The 11,371-nt window shown below is 37.0% G+C and overlaps 1 protein-coding gene across 2 annotated transcripts in view; it reads left to right on the forward strand.

The window, feature by feature from the left end:
- The window catches only part of LOC149052813 (TNF receptor-associated factor 4-like), a 216,125-nt gene that overhangs the window by 203,074 nt on the left and 1,680 nt on the right, over window positions 1–11,371 (forward strand). The gene's annotated exons all lie outside the window — the stretch shown is intronic.

Raw genomic sequence — 11,371 nt, forward strand, 5'->3', positions numbered from 1 at the left:
TTACATTCATTAAATCTGCAAACTAGAGTAGCATCAAACTATGTCTGATTGTCCACCTGTTTGCCGTGTGAACTTTAATATACCTTAGCTATTACATAATCTTTATTCTATTGGTTAGCACACCTTTGACCGCAGTCACGTGATTGTGTGTAATTAACTTGATGGTATTCTTATAAAGCAGTTGTGTAGAGCACTTGGTCTGTGCACGCTTTACTCTATAGTAGTATATAACGAACCCTAATACACAATAGTATCCAAGTTACGCGCGCAATCGCGCCTGCGCATTACCTTTCCTCTCGCCTTTCTATTATGTAATGGCTAAGATAGTGCCCGTTATGGAAGAGCTAAGAATAGGAAGTGAATGTGAAACACATCTTTACCTCAGCTCTCTTAGGTTCTATCCGTGAATTAACGGCGCTGTCTTGTCACGAAATAAAGGCGAGAGAAGGTAAACACACCATAGGCGGCAAGTACCGGCTGAATCTAACTAGGAAAGGAACAGAAAAACTGATTTACTGTGATATGGTTAACGAAGGTAAGTCCTATAACTTTTCTTGATTTATTTTATTTTGTAACGAGTTATCAGTATCATGAAATTATAGTAAATAATACCATTATTGATATCATTATCGTAATATTTGGTTTAGATCAGTTATAGCGTGGATGCCTCTCTCAAGTTGCTCTAACTTAGTCACTGCTTCTCTTTCAACATTTTAGATATGGATGAATGTAAAGTTAATATCAGTGACTGCGACGTGAATGCAAACTGTATTAACACGTTTGGTTCTTACAAATGCACGTGTAAAGTGGGATACATCGGCGATGGACGCTCATGTTCAGGTAATTTTCCCAATAAAACTAAGTTTTGTTAATTGTCTCATAATTTTAAGCAGCGTTACCCGTGCATGTTTATGCACAGAGTTACCAAGATCTGCATCTGGCTTGTTTCAGAACCGTCAGGTTGATAAATTAAAATAATTGTGCTGAAATATAATTTCGCAATATCTAATTCATGCATTAACAAAAAAGGAAACATTTTGTTAATATCTTTTAATGATTAAAGAAATTAAAAGACTATGAGTCATAAAAATGATAAAGTGCAAAATGTATCCATGGTTTCTCAGATATTGACGAGTGTAAAGGACTCACTCTTGTCACGTGAATGCTACCTGCACGAACACCAAAGGATCGTATGTTTGTACTTGTCACCCCGGATATACTGGAAATGGACGGGACTGCACACGTACTTGATGCGTTTCTTTTGTAACCATTCCAATTAGCAAGACTTGTTTTACCAGCATACTTTGTATATAAAAAATGCATATAAAACATCGCATTAACCGAAATTCAACTTTTTAGCCCATCCGTGCTATAATTACAAAAACCTGAGCGATGCTGACAGAAAGAGCACTTACAACACACCCTATGGTGGAGAAAATGTGACGACCATTCCTCATCCATAATATTCGGGAAATGGTATCGTTTCGTAGGAGATGCAGGAACAAAAATGCCAACCCAGTGCGTACCAGATAATAGATGTTGTGCGATCTTCTCAGGCTGGCTATACGGTGGTCACCACACATTGGTGAGGTTTCCTTCAATGTCTGCTTTACCGGAGGTCAAAATTGTTGCAAGAAATCAATTAAAATACGTGTGAAAGAATGCGGATCCTACTTTATATACAAACTAAAAAAAGGTACCTGGTTGTTTTCTGCGCTATTGTGACACAGACAGAATGCTATAAGCAAGTTATTTTGCACATTGAAAGGATTCACAAATCGAGTCATTGGCACATGTATATATAATGTATGACAGGGACTTTAAAAATCTCACATGATCCAGTTTTTATGATTAGTGTTAAACAGTCAGTATTTGGAACACAAGAGTACCTTTGGACGATGTATTTTGATCTTCCAAGCATGAGTACTCCTGAGAAGTTTTTACTGAAGGTATGAGTCAGTAATAAAGACCGACGCTTCTATAACAGCTATTTTAGTGTTAACAACTGGGTTGAAAACGTAAATTAGCCACCGTAAAGGGTAAAAAAGCTGACGTTCCGAGCGTTAGCCCTTCGTCAGAGCGATAGACGAAGGGCTAACACTCGAAACGTCAGCTTTTTTACCCTTTACGGTGGCTAATTTACGTTTTCAACCCAGTTGTTAACACTAAACTACCTGCTATACTCTCCCACCGACGCAGCACCACAGTTTCTTTAGAAACTTACCCTTTTATTCATTTGACGCTTCTATAACCTCAGCGAAATCATCATCAGAGTCGACTGAACTCTCTTCTCTCTCCCGCCCCCCCCCCCCCACCCCCCAGCAAAGGTCTACAACTATGGGCATAAGTGAGCTTTCAAATAATATTAGCAATTATCATCTCTATCTGTTCCTATCGAAAAGCTTCACTAAGTAAGTTTTAAGCAGAACTTTGAGCTTTGCATTTCGCTTATTACAAAACATTTTGAACCCTTAATGTTTACTCAGGTCGTCAATCCAAAGGGGAGTGTTAGCTTATCTGCCATAGCAGAAACTAAAGCAACTGTTAATACCTATGCCTTCTCTGCATGTAGTTGTTATTCTATCTAAAAGCCTTCCACGATGGGTCACGGCGGTCCGTGACTGTACACAAGTTGTTTACTATGTCCGCTTATGCTTTCATTAGCATCATTATGTACAAGGATTTTCAAATCGTGTTAGGTGTGTTGTGGATAGACTGTACATAGTTTCTAGAATTCTTAGTCACTGTGACATTGGTACTCAAACTTTCTAATGACATAGGATGGGAAACTACAACATTCTATTAGGTTATATAATTATGATCTATTTCTTCCACAATAGCTGTGTTATAAGCTTCGAATTCCGGAACGTTTTAAAATTAACAATTGGTTCATACATCAGCGTGCGTTCATCGAGATATGAAGCACGCGGGAAGTTGGAGAGCACGAAAGATGCGTAAGAGTTGCTCGAGGCTACGCCTCGAGCAACTCTAGCTTCTTCTCAACTTTTCAAATGAGGTTTCCCTTTTGAATTATCAAGATGAATTTCTGAGAGAAACAGGTTCGTTGATCAATTGTCGCTTTGGTCAATTATTTGATAGGAAAGATCTTTTCAAGAAATGCGGCAGAATTGGTATCTCTAGGACAAAATTAAACGATACAATCGACTTGTTATCAACATATCCTGGGCAATTTAACTGATAAACTCTCAAAATTAAAAAACGTAAAAAAATTTAATCTTAATTGTAATGATTACAATTATTTTAAAATTCATACTTAAATGTGTAGCCGATCTGTGTTTTGATCGTAGAAACCTGAGTGATGACAATACAAATATAAATATGGTAGAGCCAAAGTTCATAGATTCAAATCCCGTATGGCCTGAAATTTTCAGGCTTTATTTTCACTACTGCTTATGTAGTATTCACTGCTAGATCTCTTTCGTATTCATTTCTTAATCCGCAGTTCCCATATATGATTTTCATACATTCACAGTCATTAACTTTCTTTTCTTTCTTTTTTGCGGTCAGGAACCTCGGCAGCGAAAATGTGAGAGAAATTTATTTGCGTGTATGGCCTGAAACGAATTAAAAGCTAAATACGCCGAGAAGATTTAGACAGATATTTTGAGGTAGACCTTAAAGTCATATTCGGAGATTTATCAACCAAAGAAGAAATGAACGATAAAGTCACAGGTAGCCCAGGCTCGCTGGATGCACCTTGGTGAATGTACAAATATGGGCACGCTCTTTCGCACTCAGAAAAGGCTATGAGTCCACAGCGGTTAGGTTCGGGCGGCAGTTTGGCACTCACCCTAAGATCTGTGTTGCTACATTTTTCACAGAATTTAGAGTTGATGCAAATTACGATATTACCACATAGATAACAGGAAAAAAAGCCTGGAATCTAGCAATTTGCTAGAACCAGACATGATACTACGAAAAAAAAAATTGATAAGTTGCAATCGACAGCCGAATTGATACGGCGCTATTGTTTACCATAGCAAAACCTACATATACTAAAAATTTTGCAGAAAAGAAGAAAGGAGCTTTGTATGGAGCATTCAAAATAATCCAACATACTTTGCTACTATTGAAAAACATGCTAATGGCAAAGTTTGAAACTTTTTTTCTAATTTTTTACATTTCTCAGGAGAGAAATTCATCATTAATTTGTCAACCTTTTTAAGGTTTCTGGTCGGTCAATCGAGGAAATTTTAATCAGCACACTGCTTTACATCTTTTGACAGTTTATTTGATAGTTAAAGAAATTCAAAATGTATTTTGGAGAGTAAATGATAGCGAAATAAATTTCTTAACTCTCGATTGAACATACTTTCCGTGTTGAGCGGTCAAGACTGCAGGAATCAAAAATCATAGCAGAGACGCAGAGAGGTCCTTTATAATCCCACAATACACCCCCGGCGTGTATGTCTCATTATGAAAACTTTATTAATAACTCGGTCGAAGTAACAAAGTCCTCAAAATTTCAAGCCTTGCAAGTACAACTTTTGGTCACGGCCATTTCAACCCAAATTTTAGCAAAAACACAATGATTTTACTGGCTCTACACCAAGTAAAGAAGTTTCTATATTTGGATCCCAACTACCCTGGTGTATGTTGGGTCGTCGGGTCTGCCGCAGTATGTAGCCCCAGTCTCTAGTGGGCTTGTTTAACTAAACACGTTTTAGAAAATTATGGATTCCAAAAAATAATTCTGTCTTTCCAGTCTCATTATCATAGATTAACTATATTGATAGACTGTAATCGATTAAGTAAAATTCATCAAGCTAAGAAGTACTTAGTGGTGAATTCTCCTCTTTTTCTGTGTTTGTGTGATTCTCAAAACCATTTTTACAGGACTTGCCTTGCCTTGTTCTCTTAAATTCACCTGCATTGCGTTTGTTTGGTATGAATTACTAAAAAAACGATCTATAATTATAATGCCTCTTCCACCTGACTTGACGGGCGACACTTTCAAGAAATGAATAATGACATTTTACAGTCCATGACGCATTACTCCAGTCAATCCGTTGCATTTGGTTAAATTCTTCACCGCGTATTATTTTACCAATTTAAGTTTTTGGGCAAAGAGCCCAAAGAAGAAGAAGGAAGGTTATTTTTAATATTAATGATCATCGTAGCTTGAGACCAACAGTTTCTATCGTAACCATAGTTACGAGACAGTAATAAAAGAAAACACATTTGGCTAAGGTAGAAGGTTAGAGATGACTGTACTTAATGCATGGAAAACTTGAGTTTGACCTTCACCCATGATAACAAATTATATCCACCTTAACTCTTCTATTTCTGTGTAGTTGAAATAAAACGAAAATTAAATTTACTGAGCTTCCAAATGTGGGTATCACAAACATTTGGCGAGGAAACATCTTCAGCTACCGAAATAAACATGATGATTCTCCTCAATTTTTATTTTCCTACAACGGATTTACTTCTTGGACCTTTTCTCAGCGATATTTGTTTATGTTATAATGACACCCGTTGTAGAAATTGTAGTTCGATCGCTATCGTAAATAGAGAAAAATACCAAATTATAAATGTCAGAGCTGGCGGTTCCAAGCACGTCACAAATTTTGAAACTGGAAGCGACGGGAAATCCCATAAGGCGATGAGAGAGGATTTAATAAAATAACGAAGCCCGCTGTTTGGGTTCAGTTTACAGTAAAGAAAAATAAAGTTAATGAAAAAAAATTGCATTTGAATCATCCAACTTGCCAAAAACTACGACTGTTTTTTTCTGTACTTACAAAGATTTCCTTTCACAAATCGTTTTGTCCTATACCTCAACTTAGACTTAAATGCAGCTCGTTTGAATTCCTTTCAAATTATGGCAAAAGTGATGATTTCGAAATAGAAGGACCTTGAAGAATATGGTGGTTGATTTGCAAGGTTCCCACTCAGAAAAATGAGCCGGAAGCTCAATGTTGACTCACAGGTCTCGTTAACCTTAAGTCTGCACCAAGTTTATCTAACGGAGGAAAACCTGAAACTTTTTTTTATCCGATACTGAGGGGTTTAGCTGAATCTAATCATAAATTACAGCACTCATTTTCCAAATACCAATTTGCTATCATCCTTGAGATCAAGGTTACGCCTTTCTTTGCAAACTTTTCAACACAGGGAAGGTAGCACCTGAATCTGGGAAAAAAAATCTGTTTACTTTCCATTCTCCAAAAGAACCTTTTCAGAATTCTGATACCGCAGAAAAAGATAAAATAAACGAACGAGTTTTTTTCGAACGAGTGAAAAAAACTTCACGTCATGGCGGATGGACACACTGACACGAGCTTCGCCTCAAACGTTTCTGACTCGTCCTCTAATTTTCACTACGAAGGTAATTCTTTTGATTTCGAACAATATTTATCATACAACGCTGATAAGAAAAGGTTTCGCTGGAATGGAACCCTCGAAGAGCTTGAAAGTTTTGTCGACACAAAACTTTCGCGGTTGATCGATGATGGCGACAACGGTTTAAAGACAAAGAAGTCATACAACTTGAATTGTTATTATTAGATTTTATTATAGTTAGGAAGATAGATATACCTTTATAGATAATTAACAACTGATGGAAATACCGTGTATAAATAAAGTTATCCTATCCTATCTTAAGCGTCGTGTCGCTAAGGGCCTGAATTAAGTATAGCAACTGTCTACCGCTTGATCGTGCTCAATCATTATAAGGTATCTGAGGGGTTCTGCCTCGACACTCTTTATGCATTCCTGATATATCGAGACGTAGGTCGTAAGTTGCTCGGCAAATTTATGGAATTTCAATAGTTTAAGATTCTCCGTTTACAAGAGATTTTCTGTTTGTTTAACTAAAGAGGTTATTATAATTCATCATTAATTAATTTGGATGTTAATGAATGCGAGGGAAGACAAAATGACTAATTACATAGGGTTTTCAAATAGGAAAGCCATCCTTAAATTATTGCGCACATGTATTGTTTGGAGTGAGTAGGAGGGCCAAACGGGAAAACATTTCGCTCGATGTAGTGAAGTGGGTGGTACAGTAAGGTACTCGTCCTAAGATCTGTGTTGCTACATTTTTCACAGAATTTAAAGTTGATGCAAATTCCTATATTACCTAATAGATAACAAGAAAATAAAGCCTGGAATCTTGCAATTTGTTAGAACCGGACGTAATACCAAGAGAAAAATAAAATTCATTTTGATTGTTTGCAACCAACAGCCGAATGGATACGGCACTATTGTTCGCCACGCGAAAAGACGCATTACTTCAGTCAATCCGTAGCACTAAGTTATATTCTTCGCCGCGTATTATTTTACCAATTTAGCTTTTTGTGCAAAGAGCTCAAACAAGAAGAGGGAAGTTCATTTCTAATATTAATGGTCATCTTGGCTTGAAACCAACAATTTCTATCGTAACCATAGCTACCAGACAATAATAAAAGAAAACGCGTTTTGCTAAATTAGTCTAATGTTGGGCACCAAAGAACGTTGGATCTTGGAAGGTAGGAGATGACTGTACTTACTGCATGAAAAACTTGAGTATCACTTTAACCCCATGGTAAGATTTGATATCCAGCCTTAACTTCTATTTCTGTGAAGTTGGAATAAAACGAAAATGAAATTTACCGAGCTTCCAAATGTGGGTATCACAAACACTTGGCGAGAAAACATCTTCAGCTACTTAAAAGAAACAAGATCATTATCCTTAAATTTTATTTTCTTGAATAAAACATTTACTAAGTGAAATAATAGGGGAAAAATGTATTGTTTATTCTTGTAAAAGTGCGCCTAAACTATGTTTTAAAACTCCTACAGAGTGCGTGAAGCCGGCAAAATGTTTCATCGCGCACAAGTTGTCGGGATGATTTTATCATACGGACGGTAAACGTTGTGCTAACTTCTAGTAACGAAGCCGTGGGAAGAGGAACGAACGATTTTATAAGAATAGGAACTTTTGAAATGATTTCGAGCCATTGTTACTTGTTTCTTTGACGTTTCTTCGGAAAAGTCAGTAGACGAATGCAATTAACTATGAGAAATAAGTTTCAAGAAACTGTGTATGACGAAAAAAAAAATCGTATTTGCAGCGCCATTAATTTATTTGAACTACACTATCGACGACTCATTAAAAACGGTCATGCTTAAAAATATTTAGCAAACATATCAGCGTAAATTTACATCGCATTTTGTTTAATCTGTTTCTCCTCATTGTCAACTTGAATTTGTATTGTAGCTCTGAAGCCCCGGAGGTTCGAGAAAATCGTTTGTATCGCATGTGCTTGACGTCCGTGAATTATGGTCATTGTGGCTTTCGCGCAAGATAGAGCCGCATAAACTTTGATAGATAAATTCTAACACGAATCGTCAGTATTTGCTGGAAGACTTCCTCGAAGTCCTTTCTTAATTAAAGAACTAACTTTCAAAACCACAAACAAGTGCAACATTTCTTAAGGGAAAAAAAAAACTGAAGTTTGCAATATTTCCTTGTCAAAGACAATATTTTCATTAGCGATCCTTTATTAGCACAAGGTGGAATTTCTTTTGGTAAACACTGGATTATCAGAAAAATTAGTCGGGAACTCAATGTTGGCTCACAGGTCTTGTTAACCTTAAGTCTGTACCAATTTTATCTAACGGAGGAAAACCTGAAACTTTTTTTACAATTTAAAAAGTATTCTAGTGAAGGTCTTGGAAGCCAGATACTGGATGGTTTGGCTGAGTCCAATCATAAATTACGGCACTCCTTTTCCAAATAACAATTTGCTATTATCCTTGAGATCAAGTTTGCGCATAAATCAACATTCAGAGTGTCGTCTCGCTAAGGCCCTGAGTTAAGTATACCAGCTGTCTACCACTGGATCGTTCTCAATCATTATATGGTATCTTAGGAGTTCTGCCTCGACACTCTTGGTGCATTCCTGATGTATCAAGGAGTAGGTTGTAAGTTGATCGGCAAATATATGGAATTTCAGTGGTTTAAGATCCCCCGTTTACGAAAGATTTTCTGTTCGTTCAAAATTAAAGAGCTCAGGAGAACTCATCTTTAATTAATTTTGAAAAAATGAATGTGAGGGAACATAAAACGACATGTGTCTGAGAATCTCAAAGAGGAAAACTATCTTTAAATCCTTGCGCACATGTATCGTTTAGGGTAAGCATGAGGGCCAAACGAGAGAATATTTCGCTCGATGTAATGAAGTGGTTGGTACAGTTTGGCACTTGCCCTAAGATCTATGTCGCTACATTTTTTACAGAATTTAGAGTTGATGCAAATTATTATATTACCCCATAGATAACAGAAAGATAAAGCCTGGAATCTTGCAGTTTGCTAGAGCAGGACATGATACTAAAAAAAAATCAATTTTGGTTACTTACAATCGACAGCCGAATTGATACGGTGCTATTGTTTGCCACGGCGAAAACTACATGTATTAAATATTTGCAGAAAAGAAAAAATGAGCTTTGTACGCAGTTTTTCGATGAAGTGAAAAATAACCCAACATACTCTGCTATTAGTGCAAAACATGCTTATGGCAAAGTTTGAAACTTTTTTCTAATTTTATTACATTTCTCAAGTGGGAAATTCATCCTTATTTTGGCAACTTCTTTAAAGTTCCGGTTGGTCACTCGAGAATTGCATATTCGGATCACTCAAGGTTTCTGGTAAACCAGACCAAAAACTCTCGATTACGCAATCGAGCCTCGATTACGCAATCGAGCCTCGATTACGCAATCGAGTCTCTATTTTCCAATCGAGCCTCCATTTTTCAATTGAGCCTCCATTTTCCAATCGAGCCTCCATTTTTCAATCGAGCCTCCATTTTCCAATCGAGTCTCCATTTTTCAATCGAGCCTCCATTTTCCAATCGAGCCTCCATTTTTCAATCGAGCCTCGTTTCTTAATCGAGGCTCGTTTCTTCACCCGAGGCTTGTTTTTAAGAAAGAAAGAAAGAAAAAAAGGAAGGAAAGAAGGAAGGAAAGAAGGAAGGAAAGAAGGAAGAAAGAAAGAAAGGAAGAATGGAGGGAAGAAAGAAAGAAAGAGAAAAAGAATACTGCAAATTAAAAAATTAATAATTTAAACCCATATGCTTTTGTAACGGCAAACTTAGAATCCCTAACATTGTGTGATCGACAGTATGCACCAAGCAGCAATAAATAAATAAATAAATAAAAACAAGAAAAATAACGAGAAAATGACAAAAAAGAAAAGAGTAAAAACACCAGGATTAATGAGAGTTTTTATCGTGGGCGCAACAGGTTATTTTCGGCACATTTGAAAAAAGGTATAGTCTGCCTTTAGAAGACTGTAAGCATTCCCTCTTCGTTTAAGAAAAAATGAAAAGAAAAATAGAGGAACGAAAAATTGGCCTGGCAGCGAATCTGGGTTTCTGGGCGGTCATTTATAACACGCACTTTTTTTTTCACAGTTTAGGTATATTTGAGTGATTCATTTTTCGTTCTTAATTTCTTTGATTTAGCATTGTGTAACGAAAGTGCCTTTTTAACTTAAGCATTGATTGCCCAATTCTCTAAAGACCTATTTCCCTTTGTGTTCTGCAGAGTTAAAGTGGGTAAAGTGAAGTGAACTGATATTTTATCGTTGAAAGTTACTCTCCTTTTCTGTGGTATTAGCTAATATGTCTGGATTGAGCCACTTCAACTGCGAGCTTTTACCCGATGCTAACACAGACGACCATTTAATTTGCCCAATATGGTAAGGTTTACTTTTATTGATTAGTTAACGTATTGTCTTTCAAAACTTGTCTAGGTCATAAGTTTTTTTTAGTTTATTTGCCCTTTAATCTACCGGGCCCTACAAGGCTGAATTGTTACCGCGAGTTCCATGAACGAGTTAAACTTTAGTGAGAACAGCAGCAACCTACCATCACTTACTTCGCCAATGTAGTTCTCTTTAGTGATCGCCGTGACATAAGCATAAGCCGACATAAGGACAATAACAAAAATGTTCTTCTTGTGCTTATGCTATGCTTGCCTTTCGGAAATCGTAAGAACATAAGAGAAATAAGCGTTTGTTCTTCTTTGTGCCTCTGCGCTAGTCAGAAGTAGCCCTGACTCTCAACAACCGTCCCTTGTGAGATCATTCAATTCTCGTTAAGGTTCCGTACGAGAAAGTTTTCCCATGTGAGTTGTCACTGGACGTCGAGGCTTTGCTTGTGCGTGCTAGGGAGAATTGGGAACTTTTCCTTCTCCAGACCTGTCGAGCTTCATTGCGAAAGAAAAAAGAAAAGCTGACGACAAGAGAAGAGTCAGTTTAACTCCAAGTTCGGCAAAAAAGAGAATACAGATCAATCGCTAAGAAGAAGCCCCAAAACAAGGGAAATTTATGGCAACTGTGTCCTGACCTCAAAACTCTAGCGAC

Source organism: Pocillopora damicornis, chromosome 1, assembly GCF_964200805.1.
Source record: "Pocillopora damicornis chromosome 1, jaPocDami1.2, whole genome shotgun sequence".
Lineage (NCBI taxonomy): Eukaryota > Metazoa > Cnidaria > Anthozoa > Scleractinia > Pocilloporidae > Pocillopora > Pocillopora damicornis.